Here is a 22,310-nt window from a genome sequence, read left to right on the forward strand (position 1 = left end):
CCGTTATGTCTTTGTCTTTTACAAGTTTTATTGTGACTCACCTTCCTTGTGTATCTGTAGAGCAGTATACTATATCTATATTGACTTTTTTAGATATTAGAATCAGGACACCGTTGTTTGTACCCATGGCTTCAGAACCAGTAATGTGGCTGTATGCCCTATCTTTAAGTGAGTAAAATTGCTTGGAGTCTATTTTTGTTTCCTCTAAAAGGATGATATCAGCCTCGTGTTTGTGATGATGGTCAAGTATTTTCTTTCTTTGGATAGGGTGATTTACACCCTTAACATTTAGTTACACTATCTTGATATTTTGTTGGGGCAAAGGTGTCAGTGTAGGTTGGGACATCATAGATGAGATATGTTCATAATGAATATATTTCTATGTACTAGTGACATTTTGAAGCATAGGCACTCAATATTGAGTAGGTCTAGAGCAACTCCTTTTTATCAAAGTAAGGGTATTTTTAGGCATTAGCTTGGTTGCGATTATGGATAAGCAATACACTTGGATGATTAGAATAAAGAACACAATGTCAATAATCTAGATAGGAATAACAAGAGCAGACAATTAAAAACAACAACAACTCAACTACACAAAGTAAAGAAACAAAGTCCAAAAACCAAACCCCCCCTTTGCACACTCCATTCCCTCCCACCCAACCCTCAAAGTGATGAACTGACATGGTGATAGGGAATCTTCAGCGCGATCCATACCACGCAAAGCTATTTGACTCTTCACCACTCCATTGTATGCCATTCCACTGTACACTATTCCACTGTGCTAGATTCCACTCTACTCCATTGTACATCACTTTACTGCACGCTTCTCCACTGTAAGCCATTCCACTCTATGTCACTCCATTATATGCCACTCCACTCTACGCTATTCTGTTGCATCCCACTGCACTGCACCTCACTCCATTGTATGCTGCTCCACTCTATGCCAAAATACTATATGCAACTCCACTCTATGCTATTACACTCTACCACACTCCACTCTAAGCCACTCCACCTTTGCCCCTCCAATGTATGCTATTCTACTGTATGCTACTTCACTCTATGCCACTCCACTTCACTGTATGTTATTCCACTCTATACCACTCAAATGTATGCCACTCCACTCTTCACCATTGTACTGTACAATATACTATTCAAATGTGTGCCACTCCACTGATTGCCCCTCTACTCTGCAACTCTACTCTACCCCAGTCCACTCTGCGCTACTCCACTCTAAGCTATTCCACTGTGTGCAGCCCCACTATCACCACTCAACTTTACGCTATTACACTCTTTGCCACTCCACTTTATGCCACTCCACTATTCTATTCCGCTCTACGCCTCTCCACTCCATGCCACTCTAGGTTATGCTGTTCTACTCTACACAATCCATTGAACATCACTTCACTCTTCGCCATTCCAGTTGACGCTATTCGAATCTACACTACTCCATTTTACACCACTCCAGTGTATGCTACTGCATTGTATACAACAACACTCTATGCTACTCTACTGAGCACTATTTCAGTGTATGGTACTCTATTGTACACTACTCCACTCTATACCACTCCCCCATATGCCACTTCACTGCGCGCTATTCCACTGTACACCACTCTTCTCTATGCCACTCCACTCTATGCTACTCCCATGTATGCCACTCCACTGTACGCTATTCCACTCTACTCTACTCCACTGTACCCCAGTACACTTTATGCTACTCGACTCAACAACACTTCATTTCTCCATACACTGTTTATACGCTTTTATGTTATATCACTTATATCATCTAAAATTAGAATATTTGCTATAATAGCTATTACATCAGAAATCACATATTTTGTGAGAACACAATCAGGCACATGCATCAACCATTTTTGCAAACGGTGCGTTTCACAAAAAAGCGTCCGTTTACGCCCGCAAAATTGGCATTTGCCATGCATCAAGGTTCAAGGCACTCGCAATTTGAGAATTTGCAATTAATTGTGATTTCTTAAATTGCAATTGCAATTGCATTTAAGGAATCACAATTTGCGATTCCTTGAATGCAATGCAAAAAACAGAGATTTCGCTAGTAGAAGGCACAAATTACCAGGAATATGAACTTGATGGTAATTTGCAAAAACTTTGAAAAATGCACTGACTCAACTCAAAGTTGTAGGTTTCACACACACATGCCCTTGAGGCATGTGTGTGCACAACATGTGTGCACAGAGCAATTTCAGGGGTGCCAAAGTGTGTCCTTTGGACACCCTTGCACCCTTGAAATTGCATGTGCAATTTGCGAGTACCTATTGGTGCTTGCAAATTGTGCATGCAATCTCCCTGTAGGCCCATAGAAATGAATTCGAAGGCATTCCTTAATTGCGACTTGCAATTTGCGAGTCACAAAAAGGAACGTTTAGGAATCACTATTTTAATTTACATGCATGGGCTCTTGCGAGTCCTTAATTGCGATTCCTTAATAATCTCAATTCAGGGCTCTCAAAAGCTTTTCTTGATGCATGTGCCTGAATGTATGGTAGAGTGGCGGGGTATAGTTAATATATTGTGGCCACTGTGTTGAATACACTTTGTATGGAGCTGCACATGCTGTGCATAATTTGAAGGTGTTACTTAAACTAAAATATGAAGGTATAAGTTTATAATTTTACAATTTTACATTTTTGTGGAGATTAGGTTTGATTTGTAGTTACAGCATAAATAAAGGTGCATTAATTTGAGGGTGGTGCATAATTGATACATTTACAGTATAACTGAAACTTTAAAATGTGTCATGTTAGTGTCCTTTAATCTTTGGTTGTATAGAAAGAATAAGAAAGGTTTTCCTAACTATAACCAAGTTTTAACCTTTTTTTTCTTCATTTTGTGTGGAAATTCATATATCAATTTCCTAATCAATTCTTGACTGTAACACAAATACTGTGCTTTGTATTGGTCTGAGAAGAAGAGTAACTTCATCTACTAATTATTCATGAGTGTTATCAATATTAGATGCCAATTAGTATTATGAAAAAATAGGAGAAAAATAGGAGAATGTACTACTTTCATTAATGGCAAGTTGCAATTTGGCTAGGATGGTTTCCGCATATTTATTTATTTTATTTTTATTTGTGGAGTTTTATATAGCGCTGACCTGACCCCGGGGTATCAGAGCCCTTTACAACAGTGTTTCATAAATTTACATAGTAGGGCAGTCTTAAAAGCATAAAGATTGGCAGTCCAAGAGTGCAGAGGATTCTTGAGGCATAGGTTTCTTGAGGTAGTGATTGAGTCCTGAGGTAGCCTCGTTGAATGATTTATTGAGGTGGTCCGAGGTCTTGAGGCAGCTCAATTGTTTGCACATTTGCCTAGAAGCAGGCTGAGGTGGATCTGAGCGATGTAGAGTCAGAGAGCATCGGCATCAGGGATAGCGTGCTGGCGGCAGCTATGCATTCGTGAGGGGACGGTTGAGGAGGAGGGCTTTTAGGTGTTTTTTAAATTTTGTGAAGGACGGGATAGTTCTGATATCTGTTGGGATGGAGTTCCAGGTTTTTGGTGCGTTTCGAGCAAATGACCTCGTGGCGGTTTTGTGTTTGCATGTTCTCAAGGGGATGAGAAGGAGGGAGTTCGATCTACTGAGGTTTCTTATCTGCCCTGCCTTCTTGAGTTTGGCAGCCAGATAATCCGGTTTTCCAGTGTGAAGGGCTTTGTGCATGAGGCAGCCCGTTCTGAAGTTTGCTCGCTGTTTGACTGGAAGCTATTTTAGTTCTTTTAGTGCTGGAGAAATGTGGTCTTATTTTCTGATTTCGGTGACCATTCTGGCTGCTGCATTGAGGGTTGTTTTGAGGGGGGCCAGGTGGGATTTTGTGGTGCCAGTTAAGGTTGCGTTGTCATAGTCGAGTCTGGATAGCACCAGTGATTGGCTGGCTTGTTTGAGGTCTTTAGTAGGGATGAATGGTTTAATTTTGTAGAGAAGCTTTAGGTTGAGGAAGGCACTTTTTGCAGAGTTTTTGAAGTGTTTGGTCATGTCCAGTTTAGGGTCTAGGGTGATTCCTAGGGATTTTACGGAGTTAGCCAGGGTGAGATTGCATTTAGGGCACCCATAGATTTAAGCCATTCTGCGATTTGTGGGTTCTCTTCTTTTCTGGAGATGAGGAGGATCTCCGTTTTGTCTTGGTTGAGTTTGAGGTGATTTAGGGTGAGCCAGTGTTGAATTTCTTTTAGGGTGTTGTTTAGTCTGAGGATGTCGTCTGGGGAGGAAGTTTCCAGATAGATCTGGGTGTCATGGGCGTATAGGTGGAAGGGGATATTCGCCTTTTTGAGTATGGTGGTGAGGGGTTCCATGTATATGTTGAACAGTTGTGGTGAGAGCAGTGTGCCTTGGGGCACACCTCTGCTGACTGGGTGGAGGTCAGAGGTGAAGTTTTTTATTTTTATCCTTTGCGAGCGGTTCTGGAGGAAGGAGGTGAACCAGCGGAGGACCTTCTCATCGGCACCTACCATTTCTTGTAGGGCCTATAATGAGTTCCTTGACAATATAGTTGTAGGAAATATTCTAGAGGTTATTTTTATCTTTTTTAGTAAATTTTCCAAAAGATGTATCTTCTAGGTCCTCAGATCATACTTAATTTAATTTGCATGAAGATAAGCTCTTTTGTCTTTATAGCATGAGTGTGTACATGAAAGATTGCTTGTGCCTCTGACCCAGTAGCAGAAGGAGTGGTAAATACATGGAGACAAGTGCAGCAGGATTAGGCATTAATATACCAGTGATCCATTTTCACAATTATGAATTTCACACCTTTAATGTCATTTAAATATAGAAACAGCTTTAGCATTGGTTATGCCGGATACTGTTTGTAAATTGGTAATTGCTTTATTACTCTTGCACATAGTTAATGGGAGTAAGGTGCTGTATAATTGCAGAGATCTTATGATTAGGATAACCATTTAGTGGACAAACCACCATCAGGGTAGGCATGTTGTGTGCTCTCTTTTTCTTAAAATCAGTTGTTTCTTTGTATGGTATAAAGAAGGGATTAAGACTTATTAAATGGTTTCTGAGTTGAAAGAGATCCATTTTATTTTGCGAAGAACAGCCAAGAAATTATGGTCTGTGGAGCTGTTTTGCGTTTCAAATTTGTGTCCACTTTTGTGATGAATGCAACATTTGTCATTTGTGCGTAAGGCTGCCATTATATCTGAAGTGTTAAACAACTACTTGTTGAAACAAATATGAACCAATATGTTTGACATAAACATAAGAACCAAGGGCCATATGTATCATGCCCTAATGCGTTCGCAATCACTGAAATACGCAGAATTTCGGCGTTTGCTAATGCATTTGCGCAAAATGGTATGTATCACAGAAATCTGCATGCAAAATAAGGAATTGCTAAATTTGCGATTCCTTATTTTGCGATTGCATTTAAGGAATCGAACATTTTGCGATTCCTTAAATGCAATGTAAGAAGCCCAAAAAAATTGCTAAATGTCCTTAAGGAATCGCAAATTACCACCAACTTCCAGTTCGTGGAAAGTTGCGAATTCCTTGAAAAATGCAAATGTTTGCATTTTTCAAAGTGCCATGTGACGCACATACATGCCCTTAGGGCATGCATGTGCGCCATATGTGCACCCATGCATATTTCAGGGGTGCAACAGGGTGTCCTCTGGACACCCCTGAACCCTTGAAATTATTCTCAATTTGCGATTAGCAAATTGCGAATCGCAAATTGAGAATAACTTCTCATTCATCCCTATGTGCCTCCTGGCCCCTAGAAATGAATGGGAAAGTATTCCTTAATTGCGATTCGCAATTTGCGAATAGCAATTAAGGAATTTTAAGAAATCACAAAAAAAGCGATTTTGTACATACATACCTATTTGCGATTCTCAAATAGCGATTTTTTAAAAATCGCTATTTGAGAATCGCAAAACTGGATGATGATACATATGGCCCCAAAAGAGCACCAATAGTGATTGCGAATGGACCTATATTTATTATGCAACCAATTGTTCGCGAGACCATTGCCTGTGCTCAAAATTTTGAAGCTTTCAGGTAGTTTGAGCAACAGGAATCTTAATTCTAGTTCTCATAGTAGGCCCTGGCATGCGTTATCTACAGAGCAGCCACTCTGGGTTCATTTGCACACCCATTGCACCACGGGTCAACTTGCTTGGTATGGAAAAACATTTTAACAACAAAATCCATGATGCAATTCATATTAAAGTAGTGCATATTGCAGTAAATATGACACTTTTGTTACTGCATGCTCAATTAATTTCCTAATGCTTTACCAGTTGCAAGCGTTCCTGAAATTGAGAATTTCTTAAGTTTTTTTTTAAACCTCCGTTGGTATGGCATCTAAGGCTTATAAGAAATTATCTTCTAACAATATTTCCAATTTACAGGAACCAGTACACTTTTGGAATTTAGAATTAGATGGGTTTTGTTTACTCCAAGAATGACAACACATGTGTAAATTAATCTGTTTAAAATTAGGTTAACTCACCTACTTTTTGGCATTGCAGTACCAATACTGTATTATTGGAACATTTGGTTTATAAATGTCCATTTACATTTACGTTTTAGTATGAAATATATGAAAAATAATAATTATAGACAATCATATTTCATACTTTATAATTATCTGAAGATGTTTTGCTCCTTCTTTTTGTTTGCCCTACGTGAATAAAATATTGTTTAACTTTTTAATTTCTTCTGTAATTAAATCCATAACATCTTACTGGAAAGATTCTAAAATGTTATCTATTCATGGGTGGTGAGTGTTGGAAGTCTTCACCAAACAAGGGGATAGATTACACTCTCTTAGCCCCTTTAATTTATTTGTTAGATAAGCATGGCATTTCCTGGAAATTGATGAAAAATAGGTTTTTGTTCACGTTACAGGGAAATTGTAACTTGCATATTATAGTTACATATTGCCATTTAACCGTAATTCATATGATACAAGTATATTGTAAGTATCTCAATCATCTGTGTTATCTTTCTTTTTCCCTTTTATATTAATATTGGCAATATGTTGTATTGATTATTTATTACTGTTAAATAATAAAATACTAGGGTTTCAATTAGCCATTCAACACACTTTTTGGTATGTCATTTTTATTGTCCTATTATATTTAATTCAATAACATATTCTGAACATAAAAAGTACTGCCAGTTTTGATTTTGTTTCTAATTAAGAGGTGCATATCTTAATCATAGTTCATTGCAAATCATTGTATTGAGAGCAAGTGGTAAAATGCACTACATCCTTAAAACTATCAAGCCCAAGGCAATTATTTGAGAATTTGCTCAAAACACTTTAAACCATCTCTATAAAATATCATCAATACTCAGATATCCTTTGTAAAAGCTTTGTGCTGAATAATAATGTTGCTTGTTGATTTGTATGTAAATGCTGTGTACAGCATTTTGTCTATTTGATTTATTCATTTTATGTTGCGTATATTTATTCTAATTGGACATTAAAGAATACACAACACAGCTCCTTTGGAGTAAGATAACATTCATAATTTAGATATTTAAAAAAATGGGAAAACCTGCAAAAAAAGTCTTAGCTTGTTCAGAGGCATCCTGTGGTGTTGCACAGTGGCAGCCTGCTTGTTTAAAGTACTTGAATGAACGAAGCAATGAAAAAGAAAAAGTCTCTTAGGTACTTTTTCTTGTAAAATGGAAATCAGATGTGCATATTAGAATTGGCATTGTGTTTGAGTTTTGCTAGGTTTGTGATCTTTTATTTAATGCTCAGTTTCCAAAATGCAAATCTCCAAGAAACAGACATGAAAAAAGTACATGTCTTTCTCTCTTCTGTCCTTTGGGTTTGGAGTAGAAAACTAAGTATGGATGACTATGCTTCTGAATCCACGAATGCAGCGCATCACAATAAGTCTTCTCTCTTGACATGAACTTGAATGAACACAAGTTCCTGTCTTAGTGTATGCTGTGTGTCACAAGTTAATGCTTGTTGAGTACTTCATGTTTTCTGTATAAAAATGCTTGAAAAATGAAAATATGTCTAGAACACATAACTTGCCAGCAGATGATGCAAATAGTGAGTCCTATTACATGTGTAAAAAATCATAGAAGTGTAACATTACCATTTTTATAATACAATTATTAAACTAGGATGGGAAATTCGAATTGCAGAGTTTGAGGAGGAAAATTCATGGTTAATCTGTGCATCAGGGAGAGGCAACAGCTGGTTTAGTAGACCAATTATAAACTTGTTATGTGCCTATTTTGTCTGTGTTTTCCATCCTTTTATGTACAATGACATTTGATGGAGTGATCAAACTATAAATAGCATGCACAATTGCCTTTACCTAGAAATAAGAGGCAGGTAAGTAAATATATACCTAAAATTAGGTATATTCATAATTTCTGAATGGATATGTATTCCTAGATGTAGAATTAGAAGTCTTCACACCGTTAATAGAGGGGTTGGAGCCTGTTACCATGTATATTATGTACAATATTTTACTATTAGTGACTTTTTGTCTGTTTGAAGATTTCTCTGACCAGGATGGAAAGGTCTGTACTGGCCCCCGTTCGAGTCCTGCAGGATCACACAAGCTGTCGAATACGCCAGTGAGAGTACCGTGGGACTGGTGGGACAAAACAATTTTATTCATTTTGGGGCTGAAGCATCCATCTTGGACCCCACATAAAGACTGGGGGTTAAGGTACTCCTACTGTGAGAAACTAGATTTCTGGTTGGCAGAGGTATGCACCCTGTCCAAGTAGGAACCACAATCCTAGATAGGGTAAGTCAGATACACACCATAAATAAACCAGTGCTCACACTCTGGTAGCTTGGTACAGAGCAGGCAGGCATAACTTAAGAGGCAATGTGTAAAGTATTTGGGCAACACTTCAAATAGTAACACAGTGAAAAGTCCTTGAAAAGACTCCACACCAGTTTAGAAAAATAGCTTATATTTGTACGAATGAAGCAAGAACTAAATGACAAAATTCCAATAAGTATAACCAGGGTTATGAATTTTTTTAGATTACATAAAATTGCAGTGCTTTAAAGCTAAAAGTGTGAAACTGTGCTATAGGGTCATGCTAGACTAGGGTAAATCCAAAGGTTCCGGCTGACAACTATGGAATGCAGGTCAGATACAGGGACCAGCTTTGGCCCACGGCAAAGTACCTTAGTTGCGTTGTCAATGGAGTAAGGAGGTGAAGCATTGTTGTCAAACCATTAGGTTGAAGGTGATACGTCGGCACCAAGCCATGTAAAGTCAGAGATGAATTGGAAACTGGAGACAATGCGACAGAATGCAGAACAATGACATACATTCAGTAGAGAGCTCCGGGCCTATATCCATCGTTTTTTTCCTCACCATGCCATTTCAGTTTTAACCCAGCCTAATGCAAATCAGTCTTGACCCTGTGCCCAATGGGGACAGTCCACTCCAAACTGCCAGGCCAGGTCCTCCCTGGACTGGAAGCAAGCATGCTAGGACCGGTTTTGGGGTTTCATCCCTCATCAGCCAGTATAGCTTGACTCCAGTGGCATGGAGAGCACAGACCCATGTCTGGGCATACTCATCCCACTCGGGGTGACAAATTCAAAAAGAACAATTGATTAACAGAATGCAGAACAATGTCATACATTCACCCCAGTACAGGGATCTGGGCCTAAATCCTGCACTTTATACCCAATTCCAAGGGCCCAGCACTGAATTGGCACTACTTGGCAGGGCAAGATTTGCAGCTAGCAAAGTCCAGGTCATGTTGCAGGTTGATAAGATGTCTTTGATGTCCTTGAGACATTGTAGTCAATGTAGGTTCAAGTGAGATGGATGCAGTCCTTCCTCAGCAGGGCAAAGAGTAGCAGGCTGTAGGGCAGCACAACAGAAAATCAGTTCTCCCAGAGTAGCTGTCCAGCAGAGTGGCAGGCCTTGGAGCAACACAGCTGTCCTTCCTCCTGGTAGAGTTCTCCACAGGTCCAGTTGTGCACTGAAGTGGAAGGGTCAGAAAGGCAGTTCTTATACCGCGGTGTGCCTTTGAAGTGAGGGGGACTTCAAAGAAGGGTTTTGAAGTGAACAGAGGTCATCCCTCGCAGCTCTGGCCCAAGACTCACACCAGGGGGTATGCAGCCCTCTGTGGGGACAGGACACATCCTTTTCAGGTGCGCATGTAGGCTCCTACCTCTGATCCTGCCCAGGATGGCTCATCAGATGTGGATGGCCACTTAGTCACAGCTAAACTCCTTTTGTGCTGTCTTGTGGGAATGCCCAAAGTCCAGCTGTCACCCATTCCAGCTGTATTTTGGAGACAGGCTGCAGGCACACCATGCTAAGAGCAGAGAAAATCAATCCATATAAAAGTGCCATTTTAAAATGGTTAATGATGAATTCCACCTTACCAGTAAAGGGATGTATCATTATAATTCCAAGTATATAAAACATGACAGATCTACTCCATTTCCAACAGGAATTGCAGCTTAAAAGTATATATTGGATATAATGTATAATAAGAATTACCAAGGTTAACTATGAGAGGAGTAGGCCCCAGATTAGTGAAAAATTAATGTGGGTGTTTTTCACTACCTGGGCATGCAAACGCGTAAGACTATATGTACTATCTTTTGATGACACTGCACCATCCCCTATGGGCTACTCAGGGTATACCTTAGAGTTGACTTTTATGTAAGAAAAGGGGAGTTTAAGGTTTGGCAAGGGGGATTACAATGCCAAGTCATCATGGCAGTATAAACTGCACACATAGGCTCTGCAGTGACATGTCTGAAACATGTTTGAAGTGGTGGTACAATCAGAGCTGCAGGCCTACTAGTAGCATTTAATTCACCGGTCCTTGGCACATGTAGTGACTCTACTAGGGGCTTATAGGTAAATTAAATATGCCAATTGCGGATAAGTCAACCAAACCATGCTTAGAGGAGAAACCACTTGCACTTTAGCACTGGTTGGCTGTGGAACAGTGCTCAGAATTCTACTGCCAACAAAAAGAGTTTAATAAAGTTGAAGGCAAGCAGACAAAAAGTTTGGGGAAGACCACCCAAAGGCTGCCAGGTCTAACACCTACCATGCCCCACTATATGTTTTTTAAAAACATTACTCCAGGACATGGAGACCAAGTTCATGTGTCTTGTAATGGCGCCCGCAACTTTTTCTTTTCAGCCAATCAGATTCCTTGACAACTTTGAAGTGCTGGGTCCCACATTACCAAGATGCCCCCTTGGGATAAAAAAGCCCTTGAGGATAATAAAAAAGATCCATTGTCCTAATGTATAGTCCTGCTAGGCCCCTACAGGAATCCAGATGGACCATCCATCCAAATAACTCTATTTTTGTATCTTAATTTTCTAGAGAACGGCTAAATGGAATTGTACCAAATTCCAAACAGCACATTTTCCGAGTAAAGATCTTGGTTTCTGCCAAATGGGGTTTAACTGTGCAATTTTTTCTTTATCATTGTCTAAAATTCACCATTGAAATTGGTTTTGGGAAAAAAGTGTTTTGCGACTCACCCTTTTTCTCAGCCTCACTTGATGGATCACCCTGAAACTTTCCAGGAAGGAACTGATGAACTTTTTTGGGAAGGTTTTGTGAAGCTTCATAAAATTTGCATATATAGGGATGCTGATCCTCTGAGGATCTGACAGTCCCTGTGCTGAAATCTGATTGGCTGCCAATACTCCAACCAGAAAGTGTTGGCAGCCACTTTGGGATTCGGCTTCAGTGAGTCCCATAACAAAAAATGCAAAGTGGGCAGGGTAGGAATACCCTTACCCCCTAACTGTGATCCTGGGGCCCTTTGTGACCTGGCAGGGCCAAAAAGCACATTAAAAAAAATAATTGCTGCAGTAACTCGATGGAGCCGCAATTTCATGGCAATTTTATGGCAATTTTATTTAAAGCGTGGCTCCGGTGCTTGTTTTGATTAGAGTCCCAGGGTGAGCCAGATCCTAGAGGTATTTTTTTTCAAAAAGGAGGGGGTGCTCATGGGCCCGTCCTAAGGCTCTTTGAGTCCCAGGGACCACCACCTTCACAGGCTGTGTGTAAATATTAGAGGGGAGCCATGCAGACCCCTCTCCATGGGCAGATTTGAGGCCCAAGGACTACCACCTCCCCTGGGCTTTATTTTTATAAAGGGGGTAGGCTTTGCAGACTCCCCTCCTGGGGCTGTTTAAAGCCCCAAGGACTAAGTGTGGGCGCACAATCCGTTCCGCTTGCGGAATTTGCGAAAATGCCAAAAAATCTGCAAACATTCTCGCGGGCAGATTTACATTCTGGCAGGATGCTCCTGCAGAGTTAAGGCAGGTAATGGTGCCGGTAAGCTGCCAGAGTTGCAACTATCCTCTGACCCTGTCCTGACCCTAAACAGCAGGGTGCCCGAGGCAGGGTCACAGAATAGTTACAACTAAGCAGGTGCCCGAGTTGAAGCTCAAATTCAGTCACGCATTCATCTGCCCAAAAACAATCGTGAGCTTTGTCGAGGCTTTCTCCCCATAGCTACCATCGAAAATTAGCTGTGATGCCGGGTAGAGGCCTCTGCAACCTTCACTTTCACGAGTGCAATCCCCGTGCAGTTCCTGTGTCCAGGAGCTTCTTTCTTCTCATCTGCTGCTCTGATCGGTCTCTGACCATTTTTACATACAAGAGGCATGTGAACTCGCATAGAAGCCCCACTCTTTGGCCCCGCCCACACACTAGTGGTGTGCACCGTTTTCCCGCCCTGACCCCTATGATGGACAGCTCACTCAAGGGACCCCGGCACTGGGCAGGTGTGCTTTCTCCCCATAACTACCGTCGAAAATTAGCTGTGATGCTGGATAGAGGCCTCTGCATCCTTCACTTTCACGAGTGCAATCCCCATGCAGTTCCTGTGTTCAGGAGCTTCTTTCTCCTCATCTGCTGCTCTGATCGGTCTCTAACCTTTTTTACACACAAGAGGCATGTGAACTTGCATAGAAGCCCCGCCCACACACTAGTGGTGTGCACCGTTTTCCCGCCCTGACCCACTATGATGGACAGCTCACTCAAGGGACCCCGGCTCTGGGCAGGTGTGCTTTCTCCCCTTATCTACCGTCGAAAATTAGCTCTGATGCTGGATAGAGGCCTTTGCATCCTTCACTTTCACGAGCGCAATCCCCATTCAGTTCCTGTGTCCAGGAGCTTCTTTCTCCTCATCTGCTGCTCTGATCGGTCTCTCACCTGTTTTACACACAAGAGGCATGTGAACTCGCATAGAAGCCCCGCTCTTTTGCTCCGCCCACACACTAGTGATGTGCACCGTTTTCCCGCCCTGACCCACTATGATGGACAGCTCACTCAAGGGACCCCTGCGATGGGCAGGTGTGCTTTCTCCCCATATCTACCGTCGAAAATTAGCTGTGATGCTGGATGGAGGCCGTTGCATCCTTCACTTTCACAATTGCAATCCCAGTGCAGTTCTTGTGACCAGGGGCTTCTTTCTCCTCATCTGCTGCTCTTATCGGTCTATGACCTTTTATACACACAAGAGGCATGTGAACTCGCACAGAAGCCCCACCCACACACTAGTGGTGTGCAACGTTTTCCCGCCCTGACCCACTATGATGGACAGCTCACTCAAGGGTCCCTGGCGCTGGGCAGGTGTGCTTTCTCCCCATATATACCGTAGAAAATTAGCTGTGATGCTGGATAGAGGCCTTTGCAACCTTCACTTTCACAAGTTCAATCCCCATGCAGTTCCTGTGACCAGGGGCTTCCTTCTCCTCATCTGCCGCTCTGATCGGTCTCTGACCTTTTATACACACAAGAGGCATGTGAAGTCGCATAGAAACCCCGCTCTTTGGCCCCGACGCACACACTAGTGGTGTGCACTGTCTTCCCGCCATTTACCCACTATGATGTACAGCTCACTCAAGGGTCCCCTGTGCCCTTTGGCGCGATGGCATAACACACACATGGTCACTGGAGACAACTCTTCTGGCACTTTACGCAGCTGTAGTGAAGGAAAAGCACTATACATTTACCCAACGAGGTAGCACTTACTGATTAGCCACTGTAGACAGTGGGAAACAGTCTATTTGGTCAAATCTGCGAATTCGTGAATTTTTTTGTGACCTCGCAGATTATTTTGCAAATTCGCGCAAATTTGCAGACCGCAGATCTGCAAAATTCACCCATACTTACCAAGGACCACTACCTCCCCGGGGCTTAAATTATGGAGGCCCCATCCCTTTTTTCACCACTCTGCAAATGCACCTCCTGGAATACTGCTGGCTTAGGGATCAAGTCACCTTCTATGCTGAGTGTCCTTGGGAGCCAAGAACTACTCCTGTTACCATTAGTAAGTCTCACATTGTGGGATTTCTGAGAGCTCATCTGAGGCCCGTCCCTTTTCTCCACCACTCTGCAAATGCACCTCATGGCGCATTACTCATTGGAGGATGCAGTCCCCTTGGATGCTTAGAGTCCTTAGTGGACATGGATCCGTGTTGTTACCATCACTAAGTCCCATATAGTGGGATTACTTAGAGGTCATCAGAAGTCCCCCCCCCTTTGTTCAGCACTCTGTAAACACACCTCCTAAGACATTACTCATTAGGGGATGAAGTCCCCTTGGCTGCTGAGAGTTGTTGGGGGCCAAGAACCCCTCTGTTACCACCACTAAATCCCACTCAGCGAGATTACTGAGAGCTTGTTGGAGGCTCTGACCATTTTGTAAACCACTCTGCAAGTGCAACTTCTGGTGCACTACTCATTGGAAATGAAGCGGGATTGCTGAGAGCTCATCATAGGCTCCACCTCCTTTGTCAACCTCATTCAAAATGCACCTCCTAGTGCACTACTCGCTGGGGGATGAAGTTCCCTTGGTTGCTGAGGGTCCTTGAGGGCAAAGAACCCCTTCCTGTTACCACCACTAAGTCCCACATAGCAGGATTGCTGAGAGCTCATCAAAGGGGCCACTGCCTTTGTCAACCATATCTGCAAATGCACCTCCTGGTGCACTACTCATTGGAGATTGAGTCCACTCAGATGCTGAGGGTCATTGAGGGCCAAGAACACCTCCTGTAGCCACCAGTAAGTCCCAAACAGCAGGATTGCTGTGAGCTCGTCAGAGGCCCCGTCATCTCTGTCAACCACTCTTTAAATTGGCCTCCTGATGCATTACTCATTGGGAGATGAAGTCCCTTTGGGTGCTGAGGGTCCTTGGGGTCCAACAACTCCTCCAGTTACCACCAGTAAGCCCAAAACAGGGGAATTTCTGAGAGGTTGTCGGAGGCTCCACCCCCTTTCTCCTCCACTCTGCAAACATGTCTGCTGGTGCCCTACTGGTTCGTGGATGGAGTACCCGTAGATGCCAGTGGAATTGTGAATTGTAAAAACCAAAGGTGGTGATGGACGGAGCATTGACAATACAAACACTCACCCCCAGTCAACTGATCTGGGTTTAATCCATTCCGGTCCAGGGAAGACATGGCTTGGCAGTTCGGGCTGGACTGTTCCAATGTGGCACAGGGTCAGACTGAATTGCATATGGCCATGTCTGAACTGGGGTGGCGGAGTGAGCTAAAGAACGGTGATGGATTAAACCCAGATCAGTTGACTGGGGGTGAGTGTTTGTATTGTCAACGCTCCGTCCATCACCACCTTTGGTTTTTCTTTGTTCGCCCTCAGTTGGCAGGGTATGCTCAGATGTAAGTCCCTTGCTCACTTCGCCACTGGAGTCAAGCAAGCCCGGCTGAAGACGGCTGTAATGCCAGAAACCGGTCCTGGGAAGCTTGATTCCGGTCCAGGGAAGACATGGCTTGGCAGTTCGGGCTAGACTGTTCCCATGAGGCACAGGGTCAGACTGATTTGCATATGGCCATGTCTGAACTGGGGTGGCGGAGTGAGCTAAAGAACGGTGATGGATTAAACACAGATCAGTTGACTGGGGGTGAGTGTTTGTATTGTCAACGCTCCGTCCATCACCACCTTTCGTTTTTCTTTGTTCGCCCTAAGTTGGCAGGGTATGCTCAGACGTGAGTCCCTTGCTCACTTTGCCACTGGAGTCAAGCCAGCCCAGCTGAAGACGGCTGCAATGCCAGAAACCGGTCCTGGGAAGCTTGATTACGGTCCAGGGAAGACATGGCTTGGCAGTTCGGGCTGGACTGTTCCCATGAGGCACAGGGTCAGACTGATTTGCATATGGCCATGTCTGAACTGGGGTGGCGGAGTGAGCTAAAGAACGGTGATGGATTAAACACAGATCAGTTGACTGGGGGTGAGTGTTTGTATTGTCAACGCTCCGTCCATCACCACCTTTGGTTTTTCTTTGTTCGCCCTAAGTTGGCAGGGTATGCTCAGACGTGAGTCCCTTGCTCACTTTGCCACTGGAGTCAAGCAAGCCCAGCTGAAGACGGCTGCAATGCCAGAAACCGGTCCTGGGAAGCTTGATTACGGTCCAGGGAAGACATGGCTTGGCAGTTCGGGCTGGACTGTTCCCATGAGGCACAGGGTCAGACTGATTTGCATATGGCCATGTCTGAACTGGGGTGGCGGAGTGAGCTAAAGAACGGTGATGGATTAAACCCAGTTCAGTTGACGGGGCTGAGTGTTTGTATTGTCAACGCTCCGTCCATCACCACCTTTGGTTTTTCTTTGTTCACCCTAAGTTGGCAGGGTATGCTCAGACGTGAGTCCCTTGCTCACTTTGCCACTGGAGTCAAGCAAGCCCGGCTGAAGATGGCTGTAATGCCAGAAACCGGTCCTGGGAAGCTTGATTCCAGTCCAGGGAAGACATGGCTTGGCAGTTCGGGCTGGACTGTTCCCAAGAGGCACAGGGTCAGACTGATTTGCATATGGCCATGTCTGAACTGGGGTGGCGGAGTGAGCTAAAGAACGGTGATGGAATAAACCCAGTTCAGTTGACTGGGGATGAGTGTTTGTCTTGTTAACGCTCCGTCCATCACCACCTTTGGTTTTTCTTCGTTCGCCCTAAGTTGGCAGGGTATGCTCAGACGTGAGTCCCTTGCTCACTTTGCCACTGGAGTCAAGCAAGCCCGGCTGAAGACGGCTGTAATGCCAGAAACCGGTCCTGGGAAGCTTGATTCCGGTCCAGGGAAGACATGGCTTGGCAGTTCGGGCTGGACTGTTCCCATGAGGCACAGGGTCAGACTGATTTGCATATGGCCATGTCTGAACTGGGGTGGCGGAGTGAGCTAAAGAACGGTGATGGATTAAACCCAGATCAGCTGACTGGGGGTGAGTGTTTGTATTGTCAACGCTCCGTCCATCACCACCTTTTTTTTTCTTTGTTCGCCCTAAGGTGGCAGGGTATGCACAGACGTGAGTCCCTTGCTCACTTTGCCACTGGAGTCAAGCAAGCCCAGCTGAAGACGGCTGTAATGCCAGAAACCGTTCCTGGGAAGCTTGATTCCGGTCCAGGGAAGACATGGCTTGGCAGTTCGGGCTGGACTGTTCCCATGAGGCACAGGGTCAGCCTGATTTGCATATGGCCATGTCTGAACTGGGCTGGCGGAGTGAGCTAAAGAACGGTGATGGATTAAACCCAGATCAGTTGACTGGGGGTGAGTGTTTGTATTGTCAAATCTCCGTCCATCACCACCTTTGGTTTTTCTTTGTTCGCCCTAAGTTAGCAGGGTATGCTCAGACGTGAGTCCCTTGCTCACTTTTTGCCACTGGAGTCAAGCAAACCCGGCTGAAGGCGGCTGTAATACCAGAAACCGGTCCTGGGAAGCTTGATTCCGGTCCAGGGAAGACATGGCTTGGCAGTTCGGGCTGGACTGTTCCCATGAGGCACAGGGTCAGGCTGATTTGCATACGGCCATGTCTGAACTGGGGTGGCGGAGGGAGCTAAAGAACAGTGATGGATTAAACCCAGATCAGTTGACTGGGGGTGAGTGTTTGTATTGTCAATGCTCCGTCCATCACCACCTTTGGTTTTTCTCAGATCTTGGTCTTCACATTCTGCTTTTTGTGATATGGTGTAAATCAGTTCAGTCGTTTTTGTGACATTGAGGGTCCAAAATAATTGCATGTTTGTCAGTTGGGCACTCGAGATCCCAACAAGCATCCCCCAAGAGCACAAAATAAAAAATGAAGCCTGTGATTGGTCAAAAGGATCATTTAGTCCATGAGCCAACCCACTCCTGTGAGTCCCGCAAGCGCTCTGATTGGCTGAATCTTTGAATGTTAGTATTGAAATGGTTGCCATTACTGTTTACAGTGAAAATATGAGGTGTTGTGGACATGAAGAAAAAAGCTATATAAGGGGGCACCAGAAAGGCATGCTGTCTCCCTAGAAGTTAGATAGGAGGTGTCTATGGGATAATTACTGTAAAAATAATAATGCGTGTATTGTTTTCAACTCATTTTTGCAATCTCGCAGGACTCCAGTAGAATTGTGAATTGTAAAAAGCATTAGATGAGTTCGCAATACTCTCTATTAGTAGGCAAACATATTGTGGGTTTTTCTTAGAAGTTGTGTGTAACAGAAAAGTAATGTGATGTTTAGGAGGTTAGATTTTTTTTTAATGATACAATTCCATGAGACTCTTGTGGGATTATGAAAAGTAGGAAGGAATATTTCAAGTGTGCTCTGCTATGCACACTTGTTACTGTATAAACGAGCCTTACCAGAGATGGTGTCTATCAGACCTCGCTATTTATGCTCATTCGTTTGAAAAGCGTTGTGAGTAGAGTTAAGGGTCAACCAAATACCCTACAACTCACACTGACCATCTGAGATAGAGATCTAAAAGCAGGGGTCAGTCACACCCTTCTATGCATAACTATCATTAAATAGAGTGGTTTCAGCAAAGAGGCCAGTCCCGCCATACACCCTAAGACACACATTCTTCATCTAAGAGAGACAGGTATGAAAGAAGAGGTCAGCTCCTCCCCACACCCTATCAAGCACAGCAGTAATCTGAGAGAGAGGACTGAAACACAAGCACAGCCTCTCCCCACATCCTATTATGCACACCTATCATTAAAGAGAGAGGGCTCATTAGAGAGCTAGTTCCTCCACACACCCTACTATGCACACCCATCATCCAAGATAGAGGTCTCAGTCAGAGAGGCCAGTTTCTCACTATACTCTACTACACACACCTGTCATGCAAGAAAGAGATATATGTGGAGAGTTCACTCCCTTCACATACTCTAGTATGCACATTCATCATTTAATACACAGGTTTGTCTGTGGAGGCCAGACCCTCCCTAAACTCTACCATGTACACCTGTGATGTTAGAGAGAGGTCTAAGTGAAGAGGCCAGCCAGACATCCTACTACGGACAGCTGTCATCTGAAACAGAGGTCTGTGTGGAAAAGTCATTCTCTTCCCACACCCTACTACACACACCTGTCATGTAATGATGGGTCTCACTGGAAAGGATACTCCGTCCCATATGCTACTATTTCCCTATAGTTTTGCATGCCACTAGGTTTTTTACAATCCCATGAGATTGTAATGGGGCGAAGTAGACAAAAAGGGCCAAGGCTCTACCAATAGTTAACATTCTTATTTCATGGTTGATGAAATGCTATGATGTGATTGGGTGAGGAGCAAAAGTTGGTTCACATTTGTCTAGGTGATTTGGAGGAGAAGCCTGTTGGAGTTGTGCTTGAAAGAAGTGACTGAATTTGGAACTGAAACAGACTGCTGTGTTCAGAAACTGATCTAAGTTCAGATAATTAAAAATATATTTTATGAACTTTGTTGGGAAGTGTCAGTAAGTGCAATACTGCTGGTGAACTAATTTTATACAAGGTTTAGTGAGTCAAATGCTATTTTTAGAGGTGAATGTTTTTTAAGACAGATTTTGAGAGGTAGAGTTTAGAATTAAGAGAGATATCACGAAGTAGTGGACGTTGAGTTCAAAAAGACATGTTCAATCTGTATGTAGTTGTAAATAAAAAAAACAGTGTTTCAGAAATTATAAAACAAAGAATCTGCAATCTGTTAATACAAGACCTGTTTTTATGAACCTTATTGCACAGATATTTATCCCTATGATATGTTTGACTCGAGATATTGCTATTTCTAGAGTAAAACACTGTGCTCACTGTTAGGAAAGGAATGTCTAGAGAAATGTGTTACCTTTTAAAACTGTTATGGAACCAGGTTTGATGGCATGTTACAATTTAAGGGTTAAAAAAATGCACTGGTTGAGGGTGTTGAATTCTTCAAGAGAAATGAATATGAAGTTGGTGGTACAGTACATATACCTATGTGATTGTGGCTGAAAAATCTAAAGAACCAAAGAGTATTTCATATTGTATGACTGTTATTATGATTACGTGATTAGCGTGTACATTTAAATCTTTTGGTTTTCTTGTATTTTTTTAGGTGGAAAATGGTGAAACAGAAGTTCTGAGAAGTGGAAGTGTAATGTCACAGAATATATGGAGTAGGCAAATAAAAAATTATCATGTTAGAAAAGAGAAAACAGTAACTGTGTGAAAAGTTTTGGAAAAAAATTAATTGCTAAACCGATTTTGATACTGCTTTCGATGACATTTGTACACTTGGAGAAGCTTGTTCTGTGTCGTTCTTCTTGTTTTTGATGACAAAATGATCTGCTTACTTAAACAGCAAAAATGCGCATTATTTAGAAAAAGGTTTGTTATCTACTTGAGCTGGTGTAGATTACTGTAATGGTGTAACACACTGATTGCTTCTAATTTCCTGGCTGTGCTATTTTTTGCTAATTTTCATTTATTTGAAGAGACTCTTTTGCCATCTAGCATGCCAGAAAAATACTATTAAAACAGAAATTGTATGGCAGGCTGAGGTGGCTGGAACAAAGGGAAACAAAATCTACGTACAGTAAAATCCAGTAGGCAAATAAAGCAAAAGGGGAGGAGGTATTGATTCCTGGTGATCGGAGGGAACAGAAACATTGATAAAGTTTTTTTTTTTTATAGCTGTTGTTGATGTAGTTTGTTAATGTTATTTGTATTGTTATTACATTTGTTTTGTTTTTTAAACACAATGTTTAAAGTTACAACAGATTTCTTTCCTTATTAGCTTTTAAAGATTTCAATATTATTAGAGTTTTGCAATGTTGATGTAAAGTTGGAGTTCCATCTTAAATAACTTTTAATGTTCGGCTGCATGTATATTTTTGTTTAAAGTACTGTAGATAGATTAGTGTTTCTTCCCACTGTAGACTAAAGATTTGTTTTATACAAGACATAGGTTTTGGAGCAGAGAATGCATTCCCGTAGTGCACTAAGCACTGCTGTCAGTTGCTGGAGAGGGCAGTTCTTTTGCAGATCTTAGTATATATGTTTGTCCTTCTGGGGAGAAGATTCAGCACTGATGTCTCTCTTTGTGTATACCATAGTATACATGCCTGTCCCCATAAGGAGATGTTTGAGAGAGAGGTGAGTGTGTTCTTACATCCAAATAAGCACACTGGTTGTCCAAGACACAGTTGGTTTTAGATAGGATATTCCATTCTATGCTGTACTAATGACATTCATGTATGAGCAGAGACAGCAGTCTGTACCCACAGCCTATTTTGCACATCTGTTACTCTGGTGAGATGTCTGAGCTGACCTGACAGTATACCACTATAACCTAGTCTGCATGCTTGTCATCCAAGAAAAACTTGTCATTATAGAGCTTATTTCTTCTCCACACCCTAGTTGTGGAGCTGTCATTCAACAGAGATGGTTTAGGTGAGAGGCCAGTCCATCCTAGCATCCTACTACGCACACCCATCATCCAAGAGAAAGACCTAAGGATAGTGGCCAATTCCTCCCCACACCCTAGTTTGCACACAGTCATCCATGAGAGGGGTCTCAGTGGAGGGACAAGTACCCCTCCACACCCTACTGCACACACCTGTAATCTGAGAGAAGTCTCAATGGTAGGCCTGGGTGGTAAATTCTGTTCCGCTCGTGGAATTTGCCGAATTTGGGTAATTTGGGTAATTTCGCGTTCCGCGGAGAACGCAAAATTGCCCAAAATTCTGCGTTCCGCGACTTCGCAAAATTTTTGCTTGTTCGTGTTCTCAAAATGCGTGCTCGCGAGATATTTCCCCTCGAGCACGCAAACAGCAATTGCGAACAGGAAAAAAGCAATGCGAACAAGCAATTCCACGCATTCGCGGAATTTCCGCGTGTTCGCAGAGATTTCTGACCAGTTCGCAGAGATTTGCGTAACATGATTAAGCAAATTCCTCCCACCCATACTCAATAGAGAGGCCAATTTCTCCCTACATCCCAGTACAAACACCCTTCATCTAATAAAGACTTAGGGGCCAATTAAGATGCCATAGCAAATGGCTCTGATCCTCTGTCAGAGCTGGTCCTTTGACATCGTAAT

The sequence above is a fragment of the Lissotriton helveticus genome, chromosome 2_1, assembly GCF_964261635.1.
Source record: "Lissotriton helveticus chromosome 2_1, aLisHel1.1, whole genome shotgun sequence".
Classification (NCBI taxonomy): Eukaryota; Metazoa; Chordata; class Amphibia; order Caudata; family Salamandridae; genus Lissotriton; species Lissotriton helveticus.